Source organism: Protopterus annectens, chromosome 6.part0 (genome assembly GCF_019279795.1).
Source record: "Protopterus annectens isolate FY-2018-M chromosome 6.part0, PAN1.0, whole genome shotgun sequence".
NCBI classification, from domain to species: domain Eukaryota; kingdom Metazoa; phylum Chordata; order Ceratodontiformes; family Protopteridae; genus Protopterus; species Protopterus annectens.
In genome coordinates, this window is record NC_056737.1 from 780,051,634 (window position 1) to 780,077,501 (window position 25,868).

Sequence of the window (25,868 nt, forward strand, 5' to 3'; positions counted from 1 at the left end):
TTAACGCAACCCTCTTTGAAGAACTAAAGACTATACCACCTAAACCCAGTTTTGTTCATAAAGAGGGCCAATCTAAAGGAATTATTTGAAAGAAATCAAAGAAAAAGATGAAGGTAAAACAACCAAGGCTGGGCACTTTCAGATGTGGTGCCTGTGCCCAATGTCATGCCATATCTAAAGAAACAGCACCATACCTCCCGTCTAGGAACTACAAGATACACCCACTGGATTTTACACCTGTGCCTCTAGAGGGTCGTATACTTGGGGATGTGCACCAACTGTCAAAGTTTCTATGTGGGCAAAACTGAGAGGGAATTAAGGAAAGCGTATCTCACGAGCATCTTTATGACATGACCAGGAAGAAGGAAACCAATGCCTTCTATAAACACTCACTCTCCTGCCCAGATCCCAAAATTCAGTTTCTAGTTCTGGAACAGGTTGAGCCAGATGCAAGAGGTGGTGACTGGGAATCCACCTTGGGCTACCGTGAACTATTATGGCAGTTGAGACTGAATGCAGGAAGCCACCAGGTCTGAATGGGATGATCAGCATTAAACCGGTCCTCAAGCTTAGGAGGGCTAGGTTATAACTCTCATACTTGACCCCTTCATACTACAGCATCCCCACACAGCATATTAAATTACTGAACATCCACGGTTTCAGGATTCTGACTAATAAATCAAATTCTATATGAAATGGTATATGGATGGGCATCAAAAATATCCCACATTTTATTGCATGTCTTTATCAGTGCAAAGTAATAATAAAAAGAAAAAATTTTAACAATTCACTGACAATCCAAACACATCTTTAAGCATATTCCTCAACAATCTACAACCCCAATCAGACTTCAGACTTTTATGTTCTGAAACCTAGGAAACTGGTATTTTAAAATGTTTTTTATGGTTAGTCATTTTATTTAAGTGCAGATGTTGTTGCAAACATTTCATTTTGAGTTGGTATAATGACTAACTTTTAACATCCAACTCCAAAGCACCACACCTTAGTACTAGACTTACTAATTAATTAATTGTATAATTGCTAGGCTATTTAATGGAGGTTACTGCATACTGCATTTTGTTTTCACTTGATAAAGCTCAGGACTGCCTGGTAAAGCGCTGTGTGATTTTATCTGTGACTTTTGGAATACTTCAGTGTGATTTTATCTGTGACTTTTGGAACACTTCAGAAATAAAAATACAGCCTTGTGGACTTTAGCAGAGTTCTGGTTCCTTTCTTCAAGGTCGTGGATTATTCTTTGCTTGTCTTTGGTTTTTTGTGCATTACTTCACAATCCCATACTCACTGGCTTCAGGCTGCTGTCCCACATCCAGACCATAGGTACCTATGTAGTTGTGGGGGAGAGGTATTGTCAGCAGACTCACATTTGGCATTGGTACAAGATGAATGGTACTTTCCCTCACATGTTCAGTACAAGGTCTGATAGTACACAATTTGCTGTCCTTCATCATAGATGTGCACTACTAAACCCCACCCACAAATGCAGTTTGACCTCACATATGCATCTAGATACTCTACAGAAGTCAGTATGACTGCTACATGATTCAATTGATGTGCACTGTAGCCTTACCTGGATGCTGCTCGCCTGTTGCCTGGGTGGCACCCCCCTCCACGTCTTGTGTTTCTGGTGTGTGGGGGCTACCCAAAGGTTGGCAAGGAGCTCCTCTGTTACTGTGAGTGGGGTCTGTGTGGCAGGACTGCCACCTGTAACATTATGGTCCCTGGCCACGGCAGCAGCCCTTTGCCGGGAACGATGTATCAGGTCAGTCGCACAATGCCTGACCTGATTGTATGTGCAGCCATGGTGGCCAGTGTTGTTCACCCTGTTGACCAGCTCGTCCCACAGGCCAGTCCACTCCTGCAGATCCTGTGGCCAACAGCCGAACATCACCCCATGGTGCTGGATAGGGAGGTTAATGATAGCCTCATTTTCAGCTGCAGATTACTGTGGCTGACAGACACCTGGAAGACATGAACAGGGAAGCACATTACATGACCTTATACATTGGTCAACATTCTTTAGAGCCTAAACTTCAACATTTTTTATCATTAGCTACCACGTACCACCACATCATACCCCTTTTATCTATCAGCACAGTATGAGCTTGCATTTCACTCCTTGTCCTGATGTGTCATGTTCCCTCCAATGAGAGCCAGTAAATTGCATAATCCAACATTCATCTTTCACCTTTTTGTAGAGGGATGACAGTGGCCATCTTCCTTGCAGATGGGATGACAATGGTGCTCAGGCTTTGCTTGAGTAGTGTGTAATGGAGCTGGGAGCATATGCCTGAGTTCATGTAGGATGCAGACAGGGATGTTATCAGGTCCAATGGAGACTTATTTTGTTGCCTTTGAGTAGGCATTATGTACCTGCTTCCTGATGATGAGGGGAGGGGTGTGGGTACTGTGCATATCCACCTATACTGAATGTGGAACGGGGGGTGATGTTTTCCCTTAACATGTCTGCAGTGGGATGTTTACAGCTGTGCTGTGTGTATGTGGTGTGACTGACCACCAATACAGGATGGGTCGGGTTGTTGCCTCTGAGATGGAAGACATATGTGAAGAGAGCCTTGTGAATGGCCTTGGTGGATGTATCCAATTTTTACTCATAGTTAGCCTTACAGTGACACACCTGTGACCTTATGTGCTTGTTCAGACAAAGGTTGACCTGCTTCCAAGTTGGTGCCTATTCCTAATTGTCCTTGTACAGCCAATATAGTGACCGATTATGTGGTTTGTGTATTGCTGCTGTCCACCAAAGGGGATTACTCCACCTTGGTGAAGGCAGGTTTTGCAAGTCAGGTATTGCTGAGACCATACAGCTATGTAGGTACTTATATAGATATTTGTAGTATGCATGTACACATGGTCATAACACAGTTGGACACCTCTCCAGTTTCACTCTGATAATCATGCTTATTCTAGTACCCATGTTTGTGTCAGGGCATTGCAACAACCAGTAGCTGTGGAAATCTATGTCTGTTGGATGCACTGAAACTAAGATTACACAGGTGTACAACATGTATAGCTTATTTACCGGATGTTTGACATTTCATGTCTGCTGTTTTGAGGCTTCCAGCTACACCTACTCATACATACATGTGCACAGGTAATACCTGATATACATTTCTGTTCTATGTCAGTATGGAACACTGTATTTACACTCTTCCTGCTCAGTCATACCTCTCAACCTGTTAGAGCAGGACATCTGGAGGATGGCACACATAAATGAGGGGCAATGGGCCAAAGTTATTGATACTTTGTTAATATTGCTGTAACACACTTAAGTCAGTTGATAGCACAGTAGGCTTTGCACACACAGAAATACCCTGCAGTTGTCTGACACTCATACGTATGGTATTATGTTCTAATGTCAGTCTTCACAGATTTGCCAATGATTTGCGGGACATAACCCAACTCATAAGTAAAGGATTACAAATGTGAGGCACACATATGGTCAGTATACATAACACTGGACAGTTGAATGGTATGACCCAAGTATATCACATGCAGTTCAACACACACATCTGCAACAGTAGTTTACTATGCACATATCCTGTAGAGGTCTCAGATTTGTGAGACAAACATGTTTATTATAGCTGTATGCAGAAGTAACATATGGATATCTACGACATCCCAGTAGCTGGCCTAGCAATGTCACAGTCAGTATTGTCCAACAGACACTCCAGTAGTAGTAATTTGTGAGCCGTCCTTTCCTGGGGTGACTCAGGGCCATGAGTTGTGATCTATGTCATTGCAGACAGACCCAGATGCTATGACCATAGGTGCTGATAAGCAATATATCAGTACAGCAAGTCTTGCTGAGACATATTTGTTAAACTTCCTATTTCCTATTATGACATACCCCCTACTGTATTCCATTACATGCTTACTTCTTTGACATACTTTTTTTTCCAAGTATAGTTTCTGAGTCTTTTTATTTTATTCATGGTGTGTGTGTGTGTGTGTGTGTGTGTGTGTGTGTGTGTGTGTGTGTGTGTGTGTGTGTGTGTGTGTGTGTGTGTGTCTGTCTCTCTCAGATGTAACACATACATTGGCTTTGCATTGGCAGCAGCTTGCCTTTTGTAGGTCATGCTCATGAGCAGCTGATTGCCGGTGCACCAATTGGTGTCCCCTACCTGCTAATTGCATGCAGAACAGCTGTGTTGTTATTCCTATAGCCAATAGCATGGCAACACACTCCTCTAATTGAGTACTTTGTGTGGGCATTGCCCCTTTTCCTTGCCTGTGAGGAGAACTTCATGGAAGTGTGTGAACAACAGCATCACAGAGGGTAGTCGGAAATACCTCTTACAATTTAAACTGTGGTAACAACGAAACTGGGGAGAAAGTTCCAGACTTAGGGACAAAATGTAAGTATTGCTGTTATACATCTGGATTCATGCTAGTTTAACAGGGTTTGTGTGAACATGGATATTCTGCATCGGTCTCAGTCTGACAGTGTTATGTGGTTGACATAACTTTCAACTGTAGGGCTATCCGCAGAATGGCCAGAGGCTGGACTCTTATGTTTGGTCTGTTCCTCTGATAGTTTTTGTCCTTGGCAAATCAGTAGCATACCCTGGGTATTGCAGTCAGTAAATGCTAACTTCCATTTGTGTTTCTGACTTCATATCCCTCAGTTAAGATAGGTTACAACAAACCCTGTAAGACCAGCAACTTTCTCAGTTTATAACAGCAATATTTCAATTATGCCCCTGTGTTTGGGCCTCTGTCCCCCAATTATGTCAGGCTTTGTCCAGATGTCATGCAGTAAGAGGTTGATAGGTATGGTATATCATTAGTTAGTACCTTCCTTCCTGATATCATCCCAGTGATGTAGCAGAATGCCAGACATGTTATGAGGAAGGGGCCATATATATGAGGACAGAGCCTGGACATTCTGTGGGAATATGTACAGTTGGGAGTCTGTGTATGTGTAGCAATTGTTAACAGACTGTCAGGATTGTGTAGCAGTGTAGTGTGTACATGTTTGTTGCACTGTGTAGGGAGAGGGATACATTTAAGTGTCATGGCTCCTTTTCTATATATGACTGTGCATGCTGCTCTAGTTTCTGGTGGTCTATCAGCTGTATATGTTTGTAGGGCAGACTGAGACATGCTCTATACCACCTCAGGAGTCAGACTACACTGTGTGACTTGGGGTAGTATATGTAGGGGTACTGTGTGAGTGTCAAACATATTTATGTTCATATAGTCATTATACTGTACTGTTCATTTGGCTTACCAGTATGTCACTGTGACTGTGTTGAAATTGATTGTGGGTATGCAGGCTCACACCGGCGACTATTCTTCACTACTGTTACATCCCTGTAGTGGCTGGTATATTTGCAAATGCATGTGTAATTCCCCGTAGCTGACTTGGGGTAGTGTTATGTCAGTTTGACTGTAGTTTGGACGGTGCTTGGTGACATGCTAAGCAGCTCAGTGTACTTTCCCTACTGTCACGGTATGTCCAGATATCCATAGGATGTCCAGTTATCTGGCTCATATCTTTGTTCTGGTCCCCATAACTGTTGTGCATGTCTGACAAATCAGTGGGATGGTGTGAGGTTTTCAGGCACTAACTACTGAAAAGCAATTGAGTCTTGGAGTTGTGCTATTTTGGTCAATATATGTTAGAACAGACAGTGTTACTGTAGCAACTGTCTCAGCTTATCTAGTTAGGTATTTCAGATATGTCCCTATTGTCATGGCTTTCTTGCCCCACTTTGTCAGGGTTGGTCCAGATTTGTTGCACTAAGGGGTTCTGAGCATACCTCTCAGCTGGCCGGATTGTTGCAGAACATCCAGGTTTATTGCTCATATTTTGTCACTGTTCCATGATTTATTCTAATTTCTCCGGTAAATCACTGAGATGATCTGAGGATGTCTGTCAGAAAATTATGAAATAATTTCAGTTCCAGACATCATATCCTTCAGAACATGTATGCTAAAACAAACCCTGTTACTCAAGCAACTTTCTACATTTCTAAGGGCAATATTTGAAATATGCCCCTCGTTGTAGCCCATTGTCCCCCCATTCTTACAGCCTTGGCCCAGATTTCTTGCACTAACAAGTTGGGAGGTATGGTACTGAGATACGAGTGTGCTACGTGTTATGAGCATATATATATATATATATATATATATATATATATATATATATATATATATATATATATATATATATATATATATTATATATATATATAAAACATTATATTATATATATATATATATATATATATATATATATATATATATATATATATATATATATATGTTTCTCTATACATATATATCTGTATATGTATATAAGAAAGCCTGAGTGATTCCACAGAGGTTTTTCCCTACTATTGAATGACTCTACTGCATATGTTTGAAAAAGCATTGGACATTCCTACAGCTCAAATGGTGTGGAGGTAAATTGCTCTGCCTATAGCATTCAGTGTCCTGGGTTTGAGACTTGGCAAGGCTGCTTATTTTGTTGCTAGGCAAAACAGTGGTTGATGGAGACAGAGTGGTTAAAGCAGTTTTAAGAGTTTTTTTGCCATTTACACCCCTACTAATTCCTTTAAAAGAAAAGAAAAAGGGGTTATAGGAAAGTGGTGAGAAAGGGGCATGCAGAGGGAAAAATAATATGACAGGCAGCTAGGGATGTGCAGGACAGGTGTAGGGAAGGTCCATAGCTGTCCATTTCTTAGAGAGCAACAGCTGTGCATTTGTATGGAATTTGGAGGTGAATTTGGACACTCATATCACAGAGAGAGGGGTTAGGACAACAGAAATGCATTGTCAAGTCAATTGGACCAGATTACAAGTGTCCAGTGGACACCTATGCAAAATGGACAGCTATGTATGGGGCAATAATATTTTGAGGGACAGATGCCCTTTTTTTTTCATTAAGGTGAGTGTGATGTTGGGGAAAGATTGTTGGAACATCTGAGGAGGTAGGATGGGTAGGCAGACAGTCAAGACACACAGGACAGCAGACATGGGTAGTGTATGACATGTGGGGGGGTACATGTGGGGGGTAAATACCTTGGACAGGAAGGGTATTCAGGAATCAGAGGCCCATGAGCCCACCATATGGATACAGTGGGACTGACATTCCCACCTGCGGCCAGTCATGACTGCACCTTCACAGCTCTGATGGGGCTATTGTCCTGTACCTCACATACATATATCTCATACAGTAGAGGCCCCCAGACCAATCCTTGGGGTACACTGTTTTGGATGAATGTACTATTAGATGTGGGTTCTACTACTTTGACTGAGTGACTACTATCATTGGGCAAGTTAGCTACCCATCTGGTAAGCAACAGTTTGGTGCCTAGCTGTGTAGGCTTATGTATCCAGCCCACCTGGTGATTAGTGTGAAAGGATTGGGCTAGGTGAAGGTAGACATTGTTCACCATCTTCCCCTCGTCCCTGTGTTTGTTGACCATTGCAGAGAGGTCAATCAGTTTTAACAGAGCTGATCGCCCTTTGACAATACCATGGTGTGTGGACCCAGCCATTTTGATGTTGCTGATGTCCCTGTTCATAATGTCCTTGATATCACCTCCCATGCCCTTGCAGAGCAGGCTACTTAGACTGATGTGCATCATATTGGCTGGGTTGGCGGAATGTTCCACCTTTGTGTATAGGGATGACAGTGTCTGTCCTCTGTGCAGGTGGGTTGACACCAGTGCTCAGGCTGTAGTTGACTACAGTGTGGAATGGATCTGACAGCTCATGCCTGTGTTCATGTGAGATGCAGCCAGGGATGGTATCATGACTATGGAGACCTCTGTGTTTTGCATTTGAGAGGGCATTACGGTCCTGCTTCCTGATGATGAGGGCAGGGGGGGCAGGTGCTGTACATGCACATGTGTACCACTGGGGGGACGGGGGGGGGTGGTGTTTACTCTTCACCTCTCTGCAGCCGGTTGCCTATATCTATGCCATATGTGCATGTGGTGTTATTGACCTCCACTACAGAGCAGATTTGTGTGTTGCCTCTGGAATTGCAGACACATGTGTGGAAGGCCTAGTAATTTGCCTTGGAAGATGTGTCCGATTTGCATGCAAAGACAGCCTTAGGGTACATCCCCTGTGCCATTATTTGCTTGTACAGACCAAGGTGACATTGCGTTCGATGAGCCACCTGTTCCTTCTTGGCTCGTCCAGCAATTATTTCCACCTATTATGGTATTTGTGTATTGCTGCCGTCCACCACAGGTGTTTACCCTACCTTGAGAGGGGATGATGTTGCCCTGTCAGGTACTGCTGAGTCCATACAGCTATATTGTGGTGTGGGCCTGGACACTGCTGCTAGTTCCAACAAATGGGATGTTGGCTGTACAGCTACTTCTACCTACTCTGAGGGGATTTATAGTCATTTGTGTACAGTTCATTCTGTTTGACACTGTAAAGGGGAGGATCAGGGGAGATGGTGACCTGAACAGTGATGGCTATGTGGTCAGATATTACCAAGGAGGATGGCACTGTATGACTGCTACAGTGGCTACTCATGTTGGTTAGGACCAGGTACCTGAGATTCCCACCTGCCAAAGGAGTGTTGATTGGCTGATCCACTTCAATGCCATTTACAAAGCCAAGGAATTGATGTGCATTTATGTACTGGTGGCATAGGTCAGGCACACTATGGATGAGTATTTAAAGTCTCCCAGAAGCAGAGTTGGCGATTGAATCCTGACAGATTCCAGCAGGTCCCAATAGGTGTGGTGGGTGTCCATAGTCATGTTTGGAGGCCTGTAGCTATGAATTGAGTAGGTTTTGTCAACTGTTAACCGCACTTGGGATGTCACCTATGTGGCATACTATTTGTCCAGGCTGGAGGTGTGTATCTGTATGCTAATGTTCAACATTCCACCTCCTGTGACTTTTCAGGCCTCCATTTGGGGTCTACACATATGATGGAATGAGTGACCTGGCAAGGTTGGTGTGCTCTCCACAGCTAGAAAGCAGGTGTCAGTGACTGCACAAATATCAGCATCCTAAAGGACAAGGTACACTTGCATTGACATGGGTGTCATGGTAAGACACCTAGCACATGTTACAGCAAGACATTTGCACAAAGGCATGAGTCAGTGGTGGGCAAAGGCCAGTAAATAGTGTTATTTTATAAATCTAGCTGAAATACACTTAGTTGCCAGCAAAGACTGTGTCACATTCATAGGTGTACTTTGCAGAATATGACATCTGACAATGAAATGTATTCAAATTTGTTACGACTTCAGTCTTTAATGGGTTGCCAATGATGTGCCAGACAATACACAACTGTCTGAGCATTAACTACAAATATGAGGCAGACATGGTCAATCTGCAATATTCTGGGCAGTTGTCAGGTATGGGTTCAGTATATCACATACAGTTTAACACACACATCTGCACCTGCTATGTAGTATGCACATACCCTATGTACATTGCTTACATTTGTAAGACAAGCATATGTATAAGAGTAGCGTTCACAGGTGACATATGTGTAATTACAACATCCCAGGTAGCTGGTCTACCATTGACACACTCAGTATTGGATAACAGAGACCCCAGAAGTAGTCATACATGAGCTGGTCTTTGCTGGGGTGACTCTGGGTCCAGAGATGTGCTCCATGTCAATGCAGGCAGGGCAAGCAGTAATGACCATAGGTTCCGGACAGCAGCATGTGAGTCCAGCAGGTCTTGTTGCAGCCTAGTGTTTAATGTCCCATTTGATATTATTGCATCCCCCACTTCTGTATTCCATTACATGCTTACATGATTGACATACCTGTTATACTGCTCAGGATTTCCTTCACATCAATGCAAATGGTTAGGTTTGTGTAGTCACTGTCTGTCTTTGTGTAGATGGGTTGAGACCTGTGTTGCATAGGCAGCAGCTTGCCTTTTGTAGGTACTGCTCATGAGCAGGTGATGGCCTGTGCACCAGTCAGTGTCTCCCACTTGCTACTTTCATCCAGAGAAACTGCGTTGTTTTTCCATTTGCCAATGTCATAGCAACACAGTGCTATAATTACAGCCTTTATGTGTGCCTTGCCCCTTTTCCTTCCCTGTGTGGAGGACATTATGGAGGTGTGGGGACTACAGCTTCACAGATAGTAGGTGGGAATACTTCTCAGGAGAGAACATGTGGAGACAGCCCAACAACATGGGGGACAAAGCTCCAGAACTGGGTACATAGAGGGTTGCTAATTTAACAGGGTTCATCTGGACATGCGTTTTCTGTGTGATTTGATGTCTGACAGTAATATGTCTCTGACATACCTCTAAACTGTCCTGATGTCCACACACTGCCCAGGGGTTTAACTGTTATGCTTGGTCTGTTCCTCAGACAACATCTGTTTTTTGTGTAAGCAGTGGGATACTGTGAAGACTGTGGTCAGAGTAACTGTTGACATCCATTGGTGTTTCAGACATCATATCCTTCAGGGATGTTATGTTGCAACAAAGTCTGTGACACTGTCAGCTGTTTCAGTTTGCAATACCATTATGTGAGATATGTCCCTCTTTCCGGCCCCTGTCCCCCAAGTATGTCATGCTTGTCTAGATGTCTTGCAGTAAGAGGGTCAAGGGTATGTGATATCATTATTTATTGACTGCATTCAAAGTCTCATCCCATTGACTTAGCAGACTCCTGGAAGTGGTATGCGGCAGTGGCCATGAACATAGTCTCACACCATGGAAATTCTGTGCAAATCTGTACATATGAGAGTTATATATGTCTGGCCATTGTGAAGCAACTGCCAAGACTGTATAGCAGTGTTGTGTGTAGATGTTTGGCTGGGGGGGAAAGTAGCAGATGTGAGTGTCAGATCATTTTTTTATCTGACTATGCATGCTGCTATGGCTGCTGGTGGTCTATCAGGTGTGTATTTTTGTTGGGACAGACAGGAAGGTCCTGTAACATCTCAGAATTCCAAGTACACTGTGAGCTGGGCCAGTATCTGTCCATGTATTGTGTGACTGGGAATCAGTATATGTTCATTCCAACAGTCATTCTACTCTAGAGTTCATTTGCGGTACTGGTATGTTGCTGTGACTGTGGTGCAGATGGTTGTGAGTGGACATTTATGCACCACTATCTGCTTATCCACATGGTTCCATCCCTGTAGTGCATGATATACATGGGTAATTGGCCAGAACTGATTTGGGTTAGCGTCATGTTGGTCTTACTGTGGTTCAGAAGGTGCTGGATGACATGGTTAGCAGCTGTCATGGGTTTATCCATTCTGATACATGACTGCGGTCATACCTCTCCACTGTCCAGATGTCTTGACACTGTCCTGATGTGTGGCTCTTATGTTTTGTCCATTGGTCACAACATTTGTGGATTTCTGAGAAACCACTGGGATGATGTGAGCATTGACATCAGTAAATGTTGACATTGTTTAGTGTTTCAGACCTGGAATTTGTCTGGCATTGTATGTAAAAGCACACCATCCCAGTCTAGCAGACTTCTATGTGTATGACAGCCATATTTCAAATATGTCACTACTGTTTGCCCTTTACCCCCCCCTCTCCATTTGTCAGGCTTTTTGCATATATGTTGTAGTAAGAGGTTGGTTATTTGTCTATGTATCTCTGTATGACAAAACAATATATATATATATATATATATATATATATATATATATATATATATATATATATATATATATATATATATATATATATATATATATATATATATTGGTATGTATATATAAATATGTATGTGTATAACAGTACTATGGAGATATAATTCCCCCTTATGTTGGATGACTGTTGTGCATGATATGTTATGTTGGATGACTGTTGTGCATGATATGTTTATAAAGACATTGCAAAATTCCTACAGTTCAAATAGTGTAGAGGTATGTTGCTGTGATTGCTGTGTACAGGGTCCTGGTTCCAGACTAGGGCATGATTATTTTTCTTCATTAATGTTAAATGACCAGAATGAATGATATGTTTGTAAAATCATTGCAGTTTCCCACAGCTCAGATGGTGTAGTTCTACTTTGCTGTGATTATAGTGCACAGCATTCTGGATTTGAGACTTGGTAGAGCTGATTATTTTGTTGCAGGGCAGAACAAGGTCTGATGGAGATAGAATGATTAAGGCACTTTTAAGCAGTTGTAAGCAGGTTTGTGTGGTGCTAAGCATTGCTAAGAGATGGTTAAATGCTCTTAGCTTCACTTAGCACCACTTACTTCTGCTTACACCCACACTCATTTTCTTTAAAGAAAGGAAAAAAGGGTGATAGGAAATTGGTGAAATGGGGGCAAGCAGAGGGGAAAACATAATGAAAAGCTGCTAGTGATGTGCAGGATTGGTGTAGGAAAGGGCCATAGCTCTACATTTCTTCAGCAGCAACAGCTGTGCATTACATGTATAGAATTTGGAATTTACAGCCTCACACCCCACAGGGAGGGGTGTTGACATACATTTGCAGAGTAATTAGTGGGTTCATTGATTAGTTTCACTACCCGCGGTGGTGGTGCTGCAGTAGCACTGTCACCTCACAGTAAGATGCTGCCCGGTTTGACTCTCAGCTAGAGCGTCTTCTGCGTGGAGATATGCATGAATGGGCGTACCTTCGTTGAAGGTTATGCATCAGGGCTGATAACTCGGCATGTAAAAATCAACTACCAATCATTAGCGGACCGGAGTTCCGCTTTGGCGACCCCTAACTGGGAAAAGCCAAAAGATGCAACAACATTGATTTGTTTTACTGTACATAGGGGAAAAATGTAGAGCTATGTATGGGGCAATGTTCTTTTTTTTTTGTGGCGCAGATGCTCGTTTCTTTTTTATTTTTTCAGGTGAGAGTGGGATGTTGGCGAAGGGCTGTAGGTATGTTGGGGAGCTAGGTTAGGTGGGATAGGTTGCATTTGCAGACAGACAAGACAGCAGATAGGGGCAGTATATGACACATGAGGGGGTAAACACACCTTTGACGAGGAGGGTGGTTGGGAATCCGAAGTCCATTAGCCCCCAAATGTATACAGTGGGACTGAGGTCCCCACCCATGGGCAGTCACCACTGCTCCTTCATGGCCCCAAAGGTAGTTGTGCTGGGGGCTGGACAGGAGGGGCAGCCTGCCCCTCAAGGTGCACCAGGCAGCCCTCAATTTGGTGCAGCTGCCCACCCAACTCTTTTCAGATGGCACTGTACTCCAATCCCCAGAACTGACTGTGGGTGACAGGCTCCTGTCCACGCCAGCTCCCAAGGTGAGATGGGCCTCAACCCCTGAGGCAGTTCCACCCAAAGGTGGTGCAGGACTAGAGGGCGAGGAAGGTCTGGGTTGGGTCCCAGATGTGCTGGGGCCCAGTGCCGTGGCCAGATGAGGTGGGACAGGCACATCCGCCAGGATCTGCCTTTCCAAATGTGTTATGGTGTTGAGGTTTTAAAGAATATGTTGGTTAGTCATGAACAACACATTTCCAGATTAGTTATAACAGCATGGATGGGTGTTCCAATTAACCCCATAAAACAGATCTGAAAGAGTTGCCTAGCAAAATGAACACATGCATGAATGGAACAACAGCACACATCATAACAGCATGTCAGTAACATTGACAGCAACAGGTCACTAACAATGGCATTTGAACTAGGTATGTTAACATGCAAACAGTCAGGTATATGAACAATAATATAACACAAGTCTTAGCATAAGGTTTGGAGTAAAACATACCCATAGTATATGAATTTTAGTATTGATCCAGATGAGGGGTGGGGGGAGAGACAAAAATTCCATTAACAACTGTTTATGCTTCTGTTTTCACAACAGTACTGCTCAATACTCTATGGGTCTGCCCTCACTTTACATCTACCTATGGCCCATAGCTTCTGTAGCACAAACATAACTATTAAACTGTCAGCCTGGAATGGTATGGGGCAAACTGTGACAACTCTGGGTACATGACTAGAGGGGACTCGTACATGTCAGGGTTACATATTTGGCACAGGATTGGTTCCTTGAAAAGCTGTTATGTGAGTGTGCTACTGGCATATTTCAACTGGTTTCCTATCTGTGTCCAGGGTTATTAGCAGCAGTGACCACTAGCCATGACAGCATGACACTTGAGAAACATGTATCGGGAAGAGTGCATGTTGTATGTACCTATCCTACTGTCATTTGCAGGCATGTGGTGGGACAGTTGAACAGTTGTACACAGTTTATTAGTATACCCTTCATACAGCTGCTACCAACATTTCCTTACCTGTACGACCAGTAGAGAAAATATCTGTTAACACTACCTGACTGTTTTTATATTTACTCCTGATTCCTTGTGTGTAGATATGCACACATCTTAGGACCACTCCCTGGATTCGAAACATGTCTGTGTGTGCAAAATTAACAACTAAGCTATTTCCCATCACACTGCATTATTGGGGACCTGCTGTTTTGAGTTTCACTGGTTTCTGCCTAAAAGTCTCTTGGTTAGATAGTCTGAACTTGTAATCCTGTGATGTATGCATGACAGATAGTTATTGTACTGTGCATTCATCCTTTGGATTACTACAATCTGGAAAGCAAAGGTTAACACAAGGCAATGCTGGATGGAACACAATTTAAACCTTTACACATTAATATTCAGGGTTAAGAGCTTAGTGCAGTATATATTTCAAATTACAGTTATATCTTGTTTTACAGCTATACCATCTACGGTTTTCTTACAGCAGGTTCACAGAAGAAGCTCAGTTAATGTATGCTGTCACATCCAGATTTGCTGTGAAGTATCTGTATATGTTCTAAATGTCTACAACAACATGCCAGAATAAACATGACAGTTTATGTAGTTTTATTGCACATCAATATTAGTCTGTCCTGCATTTTTATTTATTCAATTCACACAGTAACAGCATACATACTAGCAGTAACCAATGTACTCTTTCTTAGCTATTTGAACAATATACTGCAAAATAGATTTGTACTTACCAGCCTGTCAGCACAGCCTCAGCAGTCTGTCACCATGGGCTTCGATGTTCATAGCCCTCTCTGCTGCAGCTGTTGAGGAGAGAAACAAAAATCATGCATACCTGTCTATCACATTCTGAGGCTAGTATTTGCTACAACCTACTTGATAGTGATACTCACTACTGGAGCATTCTGTGCTCATGCAACTTGGATCCACTGGGCCAAGAGCACCCTCTTCCTCTGCTTTAGGTCAGCATAATGGTGCCATACCTGCTCACAAGTCCAGGGGATGTCAGTAGCATTGGTGAGATCACGTGTGAGATGGTCCCAGGCCTCCATTTTGTATTGTGAGCCCTGGTACTGGCCCTGCAGCAGTCTCTCATCATGGTTGTTGACAAGGAGTCCAGCCATGACCCTGGACTCCTGAATGCTCCATCGCTGCACCCGAAAGCACGCTCCCTCTCCAATGTCAGACATGTTCCTACATAGATCAGACTAAACAGGTTATGGCTGTATTCCCACCTGCACAGTTTAAATAAGGTCCTATTCCCGCCTTTTGCCGACATTGGACCATTTCATAAATGCTGAATGCAGCTTAGCAAAATGCAAACCGCTAAGCTAGGTTAAACAGTGCTTAAAGGATAATTGATGAGCACTGCTTAACAGTGGGCAAATCCACTTAGCTGAGCTACCTGCTGTTTAGCAATCATGTGTAAGTGATGCTTAAACCTGGTAAGCATAGCTGAGCATTGCTGCCCATTGCTTACTTTTCATTTTAAAATAATATCAGGATGATGGCTTCATTTAGTAGGTGTATATGATTTACTTTGCATGACATCCCTCTATGTGCTTTCATTACATTAGCAAGTGTTGTGACTATACTGTATGGGATACTTGTGTATACATGGGTGATTTCACGTCTTACATGCACTCACATTTCCATTTTACAACAGCTACACTACCTTGGTTGACAAAAAACAGTTAGTACATACTTTAAGTTTAGAAAAATTATTTTAACACTGCTTTCCCATATAAAAAGTTGCCTTCTTGGTACTCAAATGTGAATGCCTGCATATAAAGCTGGGACTCTAACTATTACACTATCTCAGTTTAGGACTTTCACCTGTATATTTCTATTTATCGCCTATGAGATGTTTAAGCAGTGCTACGTGGAGGGCCAGAAAGTGCATACCTGCTTAGCTATGCTTAAACATTCCTTAGCAGGTAAAAAATGTATTATACTATTGTTATATTATTATGTTATATAGTGAGTATTGTGGTTTTCTTACAAGTCATTGAAGAATGCAGTCAGGATTCTATCCTTCAGAAATTCATGCTAATGCATGTCCTGTTTTCTATCAACTTTCTAAGTTTGTGAGGGCAATAATTCAGTACTGTCCCTTTTTACTGCTTTGTCCCCCCATTATTGGTGCCTTTGTCCATGTGGACTGCTGTCATGGAATAATGGCATACATTTGACTTTCAGACATCTATCCTTCAGACATTCCTGCTAATGCATGACCTGTTTTTTATCAACTTTATAAGTTTGTGAGGGCAATATTTATGATGTGTCACTTTTTAGGGATTTATCCCCCATTATTTGTGCCTTTGTCCACATGTCCTGCTTTAGCAGGTTGCGAGGTGTCATATAAAGTTGATACTAGACACTCCCCCCAGTCATATTACATCAGCTCATTCTACTGTTTATAGTGAGAAGTTAGTAAAGGCCCACCCTTTCGCTTCTGAACCTTGAATTATCTCATTATCTTCTGTCTCTTCAATTTCTACTAAAAAAACAAAAAAAAACCTGTACCTTTTTCTTCTTCATTTTGCTGCATGTGCTTAGGAGTTCAACTGGATTTAGTTTGTTGTATTTATTACTGCTTGTTGGTATCCTCACTAAATTGATGACAGTATTCAACTGAATCGCTGATATAGTTGTGCTGTCTGTTACTGTTGTGATTTGCGAGCTACTGTTTCAAAGCAATCTACTGATTAATTATATTTCATTGCTATCTACTGAAATTCATTACTGTTTAACTGCATTTTGTTGCTGTTTAACTGTATTTTTTCATACTGCAAGTTCTATTATTTTAACTATAAGTAATTAATCTGTGCTTCATTGTGAGTTTTTTCTTAATAAGTTCTTAACATTAAAATTGAGTAGCATAGTCTAGATACAAATCTGTGGCATGAGAGCTTCAGATGCATAGTTTTTAATGCTTTTGAGGTATTCCAGTTACAAGTTTTCCCTTAGTAGCACTTGTGTTATCATCTAGTAGTACTAATCGTAGACTTTCTTCCCTTTACCCACTTAGCTATTTCAGTTTCTGACAAATATGGATGGACACTTACCTACATTTTCTCCTGCCAGTCTGATCGATATGGGCATTGTAGCAACTGCCTCAGGTACACGGACAACACTCTACTACTACCACCTAGGAACACAATTTGTAAGAGATGCAAATACATCAAGCACCTAGTGTCATTGCTCTCTCCCCCACAAACCAGTAAATCTGGCAGTGAGAAGGTTGACAACATGAACACCACACCGCAAACACCACCCACACCTACTCAACACACTCCCATATATGTGGAGGTCCTCAAAAAAGCATACCCAAACAAAAGAGACCTCCGAGGCATAAACACACGCAAACTCCACTGCCCACTACACCACACATAGTCCACACACCTGTGTCTCACAGCCACTTAGGCCTAAATGTAAACCCAACATATTATTCATAGTAGACTCCATTGTGAGGCACACAAATGTGCTCCTCACCAGGCTGGATAAAACGGTTAGTTGTTTGTTGGGTGTCAGAATCCGCCATATCACAAATGCACTCAAGTCTCTCAACAGGTACTGTTACGATTCTGTCATAGTCCATGTTGGAGTGAATGACTTGAGACATACCTCCTTGGACTATATGAAGAGAGACATGATCGAGCTCGCTGAGTATGTATCCCAGTCAGGTATGTCCCTAGCCTTAAGCAGCATTCTACATCACCCAGAAAGATGCCTCAGTACAAACAGAAAATGATTGACTTTAACAACTGGCTTAGTTTCTGGTATCATTCAAAGGGGATCCAGTACCTGACAGCCTGGAATAACATGATTGACAAGCCACAAGGCTTTGCCAGAGATGGCCCGCATCTGTCTCCCTTGGGCTTCAGGCTCCTGGCAAAGGCTCTTGCCTCCCCCATAGTGCCTTTTTCAGGCAATGCCATGAGATCAAAACTACCAAAAATGTCATCTAAATGTAAATTAAAGGTCATGCTGCTAAATGCTAGGAGTCTAAACATGAAACTACACTCACTGCAAGTATTCTTAACCCTGGAAGAAGCTGACATTTGTGCAGTCACAGAAACCTGGTTCAAAGCCATACCAGGTTACTCATCCTATCATTCATTCAGACCTCAAGTCATGGGCAGCAAAACAAAAGGAGGTGGAGTTGCAATATATATAAAAGACATACACACCTCTAGGCTGGTCAAACAGTATGAGTCACATGAAATACTTCAGGTGCAAAAAAGTACCACCAAAGACCTGGAATTAATACCTCCTCCATGGTATCAGTAACAGTTCTTTTATTCTATAACAAATGTGTTGAATAGCAGCAAATAGCAAAAAACAGCAAAACAGTCAGAAGTGAGACTGTTTTGCTGGTTTTTGCTATTTGCTGCTATTCATCATATTTGTTATCAAATAAAAGAACTGTTACTGATACCGTGGAGGAGGTATTAATTCCTGGTCTTTGGTGGTACTTTTTTGCTCTGCTTCAAAGTGGTTATAATAATATTCCAGGTGCAGTTAATCATTGACAAGACCCCTATTCAAATCATAACTAGCTACAGGCCTCCAACTCTGACTAAAGATGCCCATTCCACCTATCTGGACCTCATCAAATCTATCAAGATTCAAACCTTTACCCTGATCCTGGGCGAATTAAAATATCCAACCATAGATTTAAAGAAATACTCATGCCAAAGGACAAATGGCCAGAGATTCCTTGATTTCGTCAATGCAAATGCCTTGGACCAGTTGGTTGATGCACCCACATGAGGTGAAAATATCTTGGACTTGGTATTAACCAACATGAGTAACCACAACAGCATCCTTACAGTGTCATCATCCCTGGTAAGATCCGACCACAAAGCAGTCACTTTCGAAGTCACCATCTCCCCTGACCCTCCATAGCGAGGGTCAAACAAACAAATTCTCCAAAGCTGATTACAACCTCCTGAGGAAAGGTATAAACAGCTTCATAGCCCCCTCCCCCCTCCACAGAAACTGGCACATATATCTAAACTTACACCAAAGTACTATATGAGCATTTATATAGCTGTATGGAATCAGGATGAAACCATCCTCCTCAAGGAAGAGTAAACCTGTTTGGTGGACACCTACAATAAATAAACTCTATAATAAAAGGAAATAATTGCTGGCCAGGACCAAGAAGGAGCAGATGTCTAATTGGAAGCAATCTCTCCTTAGCCTGAACAAGCAAATAAGAGCACTAGTAAAATCCTCCAAAGCAAACTTCGAGTCCAAACTGGCCACATCTACTAAAGATAGTCATAAGGCTTTCTTCACATATGTCCACAATCTTAAGGGAAGCACCCAGATATACTCAGAACTGGTGGTCAACGACACCACATACACAAACCCTGTAGATATAGCCAACCTGCTGGCAGACAGTTTCAGTGAAACCTTCACTCCTCTGCCCCCCCATCAGTAAAACTGGACATCCCCAGTACCTGCCCCCTCCCCATATCTATAGGGAGCAAGCCATCACTGTCCTCTCAAAGGCAAAAAATACAGCCTTCATGGAACCCGATAACATCCCAGGCTGCATCCTACATGAACTCAGGCAGGAACTTACAGCACCATTAGGCACCCTATTCAACCAAAGTCTGAGTACCGGTTTCATCCCAGCTGAGTGGAGGACAGCTACTGTCATCCCTTTGCACAAAGGTGGAGTGTCCCCTGATCCAGGAAAAAATAGACCCATCAGACTAACTAGCCTGATCTGCAAGGCCATGGAGCGGATTATCATGGACCTCATTAATAAGGATATTAGCAACCTCCAGGCACTTGATCCCAATAAGTTTGGTTTTATCAAGGGGAGGTCATGCCTGTTAAATTTGGTCGACTTCTTTGAGACAGTCACCAAGGCCATAGATGAGTGGAAGGCAGTGAACACCACCTACCTTGACCAAGCCAAGGCCTTCAATACTATTCCCCACTCAGGTATAATAGATAAACTCTCTCAACTAGGCATCAATCCATATGTTACCAGATGGGTAGCAAGCTGGCTCGCTGACAGAACCCACCCAGTCAAACTAGGGGAAGCCACCTCAAGTAGTAGACCCATGACAAGCGGGTGTACCCTAGGGATTGGTCTTGGGGCCTCTGCTGTTTGGGATATACTTCTCAGAGGTTCCAGCCAAATCTAGTATGCTATGGCTGACTAAGTTTGCAGATGACTGCAAGCTGGGTGCTGTCATCAATTCCCCTAGTGATGTGGACATCCTCCAAGAGGATGTCACCCAAACAAGTGACCAGTGCCAGAAACATGGCCTCAAACTGAATGCCAAAAATGCATCATCATCTCTTTTGGGGAGAATGATATCCCCACAAATTATCACATTGATAATAAGGCACTAAACATGCAATCAGTCATGAGGAACTTGGGAACCCAGGTTGATAGCAAACTGACATTTAACCACCATATTGCCTCTATTGTATGGAAAGCTTTCTACATGGCCCACCTCATTAGTAAGGGTATCTCATCAAGGGACAAGGTGGTCATAACATCCCTGTATTCTTCCCTTATCAGACGGATTATTAAATACAATGTCCCTTTCAGCATGTACCTTACAAAGTGCATGCAGCAGCTAGAGAGACCACAGAAATTCCTCACCCAGAGAATCCAGGGCTTCAAACATCTACCCAACACAGATAGGCTATAAGCCCTGTTCCTCTACTCAGTCTCCTACAGGCTCCTCAGATGTGACCTCTGTCTGGCATACAAAGCAATCTCAGACCCTGCCCTGATGGGACTGCTGCATATCCGCAAGTCAAGCTCCACTTGAGTAACCGCACACGAGACCTCAACCTGGTCAGTGACATCAATAGGACTTGTTGGTGCGATAGATTTGTGTCCCAGAGACTCCCCTTTTGTGGAATAGACTCCCTCTCCACATTAAATCTTTTTAAACACAACCTGGATAACTGGATGAGGAACAGAAAATACATCCCTGGGATTCTGCCTATGTCCCTGCTGGACAGTGGCATAGGGTGCTGACTTGTTGGAACATGGGCTAAATTCTTGGCTAGGCTTGTAAGGGCCTCAGGGCCAATAGCCTTGTAACTTTCTATGATCATATAATACTGTATCTTGAGATGCTAAACTTAGAACGGGAATTAGCAGTAATATATGGTGCTTAGTGCTGACCTTCGCGCAAATAACAGCATACCCATGCAACTATGTCTGAATGTGATGAAAGACAGAACAGATATGCGCTATATTCATGTTTCATGTCATGTGTCATGGTTTACACATTTGTCATGACAGTTGCAGTCCTTCACCCCTTTTATGTATGATACAGATGAATTATGAGACACAAGAGGGACCAAGCATGTTATTGGTGGTGGAAACATGGCTTGCAAAAAATATTGAATCATGGAGGTTTATTTGACGATACAGAAGGGGTGGGAAGAGGGGGTTATTTGGAGACAGGGATATACACGCAGACATATTATGACGACTGCAAACTGGGCGCCATAATCAACTCTCCAGCTGACACAAACATCCTTCAAAAAGGTCTCACAGAGACAGATAACTGATGCCAGCGCCATGGTTTAAAGCTAAATGCCAAAAAATGTATAGTCATATCCTTTGGCAAAAACAATGTGCCCACAAATTACCACATAGGCGGAAACCCATTAAGTACAGAGAAAGTTATTAGGGACCTGGGGACCCAAGTTGATAGCAATCTCTCCTTTGAAAACCACATTGCCAAAGTGGTTAGAAAGACCTTCTACATAGCCCACCTCATCACAAAGGGTTTCACATCTAGATCAAGAGAGGTAATCGTGCCCCTTTATTCATCCCTCATCAGGCCCATCATAGAATACAATGCCCCTTTTGGGATGTACCTTACCCGACACCTGCAGCAATTAGAAAGACCCCAAAAGTATCTCACCAAGAGGATCAAGGGTCTCAAACAGATGCCATATGCTGCTCGGTTAAAAACTCCAGCTCTACTCAGTTGCATACCACCTACTTCGAGGCGATCTATGCCTGACATACAAAGCTATGTCAAATCCAGAATTAATGGACATGCTCCACCTCAGTTAAATCTAAATCCCTTAGAGCCACACGCTCAAGGGACTTGAACCTCAGCACAGAAATAAATAGAACTTGCTGGAGGGACAGGTTCATAACCCAGAGGCTCCCTTCACTCTGGAATAGAATTCCAGTTCATGTGAGGCAGAGCACCTCACTGAATCTCTTCAAGAAGAATCTCGATAAGTGGAATGGGGATCGTAGGTTTGTCCCAGGGATTACTCCCGTGTCACTATTAGACAGAGGCACAGTAAACTAAACCTTAAAAAGGGCACAGTATACTCAAATCAAGGGGTGGCGTAAGCCATACAGAATTGGGCTAGGCTTATAATTGCCCCAGGGCAGATAGCCTAGTATGAACCTATGAACCTATGAACCTAAGAGATTAGTTCATGGTTTATTTCTGCAAACATTTGTACTGTGTTATCTTGCATTTTGTGACCTATATATATATATATATATATATATATATATATATATATATATATATATATATATATATATATATATATATATTCATACATATATATATATATATATATATTTACAAAATCAAATCTATGGCTTTTCCTAATGCCTGCAATTGTCAATGATTCTCAAAATATTCTCAAAGTTAGGGATAACAACAACAAACATTAAGGTGCAGAAATGTATACTGTAAACTTCATATATATTGTTGTGTACAATAAAATGCTTCTACTATGGATGAAGTTGGTTTAGGAGAGTGGAAAAATGATAAGGACATAAGGAAGATATTGCTGTTTGCCAACATATACAGCACACTTACACGCATACTATTAATATGTGAAGACATTACATAAATGTATGACATGTTTGAATTCAAACCCTTGACAGTATAAAATAGAAGTGTACAGACAGGAAGATTATCTCAGATCGAAACATAGGAACTCAAGAATTCTTAACTTTAACTGACACATTTGAAGGCGCAAGACAGATGGCATTGGAGAATGGTTAATTTCATGCCTTGGCATTTTTGCACATTATTACAATAAGAAGTGAATGAACAACTATATAAGAAAGAACAGCCTGTGCAAATATAGCTTGAGCCACTCCATATTGAACAAATTGACACTGGGCAAATCAAATAAGCCTACATAATTACGAAAAGGGCTGACCTTCATAGATCTCATTTTAACAACTTAATTAAGATGTTAAACTGTTTGTCCTCAGCCTATCCATAGGATTTATGCTTGATTCCTGGACAGCAGCCAGTGTGACTCCCCAGCACGAAGGTGGCCCCTTTACATACCCAGATAATTATAGGCCCATTAGCCTTCACAAGCTTTATATGCCAAACAATGGATTGTATCAAAGCAGAACTCATTTATGCAAGCATAGGCAACTTATCTAATCAGACTCCACTCTATTTTAGTAAAGGGTAGTTCTTGTCTCAAGAACCACATAAGCTTCTTTGAAAATGTTACAGAGGCTGTACACAGTGCTCACAACGTGTATACTGCTTATTTTGACTTGGTAAGTCTTCTGATACTAATCCTCATGCTGTATTACTGAAAAGTTAAACAAACAATGTAAACCCTTATATTTTCCACTGGATTGCAACCTGACTTTCCTACAGGTAAAAATGCAGCATAACGGCATCTGACAAAAAAAACTGTTCCCGTATCATATGTTACAGATATGGTTTTAACAGACATGGGTATTTATGCGACAACTGTCTCTCACTCACTCATTGTGTTTCCGCCAGTCAGGAAACCTTTCTATCTTTTCCAGTTAATTTCAAAGGGAGTAATTTCATGATCCAAAGAAGTCATCCTCCCACTGTAATCTTACCTTATCAAACCCATCATCGAACACTTCATTTGGTATGTATAAATCCAAGAACATAGCTGAACCAGAAGGGGACAGCTATCTAACACAGATAATTAAAGGCCTAAATTCAGCAATTGCTTGAGAGGTTGGCATGACTTTTTTAATACTTACTGGCCTATAAGCTGCTGCATGGATACCTCTGCCTCGCATCTTGAGCCTTAAATGATCCAGTCCTACTTTACCTCCTGTTTCTTCAGTAAACCACTGGCTCTACAAACACCTGTATTACAGAGCTAAGACTCTCTGGACGGATATGTTCCCAACCTGATGACCTATCGTGTACAGTTCTGCTTGTCCAGGGAGGTGAGCACTAATAAGTTCTTGAAAAAGAAGGCAAAAACGTTTAAGTGTTTCTGTTAAAGGTACTTATGATTAGGCATGCTGACTGAGGTCCCCATAAATGCTTATCTAGTGTTGCTACTATGTTCTTATGTAAGCTGTGGCAGCTTTACACAAAGTATTAAAGGTATGAACCTCCTTGTATATTCCTTAGTTTGTTTTTCTCAGTCTGTATTATAATACTGTTTGACTCAGAACTAATTCACATGACTAGGCAGTGCTCTATGGTTGTCTATATAAATAAGAACTTGTGATTAGCTGGCTTACCCATTTAACATACAAATTAAAAAAGGGGGGGTTCATTTAACCAGCCAAACTATGCACATACCTTAACTAGGTTGCCTCGGATAGCTCTCATGCCCTTTGACTAGCTTGCAGAATAATCTAGTAATACCACATTTGTTCACCTCAACCAATGATTATTCTAGGAAAACATTGCTATTTCTGATACTTAGCAACACCTGCATAGCTTAGACATAAATGTAAATGATTGTTGAAAAGTGCATTTACACAAAAATAAAAAATAAATGAATCAACATGAAAATAGTCGTGTCTGAAGTCTTAGATAGAATTAGTTGATAATGGAAGGAGGTAGTAAATCTTACAATACATATCTACCTGTGCAGCAATCCCTGGGCATCTGCACCTAATTCATTGCCTGGACATTTGCCTTTCTTCTGCTGTTCTAAACACTTTCTTCTGCTGTTCTAAACAACAAACTAAAACAATGAGTGAGAAGGTCACTGAAAAACCAATCAGTAAAAACAAAATGGAAACTCCAGCAAAGCTAGAACTTCCAATAAGTGACCTCCCAAACCTCTTGTATCAGAGGCACATGGGATATATGCAAATGAGCCTTATGAACATTAGGTGTTTCAGCTAATTGTCGATTCTGAATGTCCATGACTTATTTTGTCATTTTACTGGACAATTTAGCCAAACACTTTGCTTGTGCTGTGCTGATGAGGTCATAACAAGGCCGAAATATGCATATCCACAGCTAGTGGGGTTTGGCTTTTTTGGCCTGAAATTGTCCAGTAAAATGACAAAACAAGTCATGGACATTCAGAATCACCAATTAGCTGAAACACCTGATGTTCATAAAGTTCATTTGCATCTATTCCATGTGCCTCTGATACAAGAGGTTTTGGAGGTCACTTATTGGAAGTTCTAGCTTTGCTGGAGTTTTTATTTTGTTTTTACTGATTGGTTTTTCAGTGACCTTCTCACACATTGTTTTAGTTTGTTGTTTGGGATATTTTTGCAGTGACCCTAATGATAATGGACATCAACTAGGTATACAACCCTGTGTTTCTAATGTTTAGTCAAAATCTCTGCTTGTGTTGTGCTGACGAGGTCATAATAAGGCTGAAATATGCATATCCACA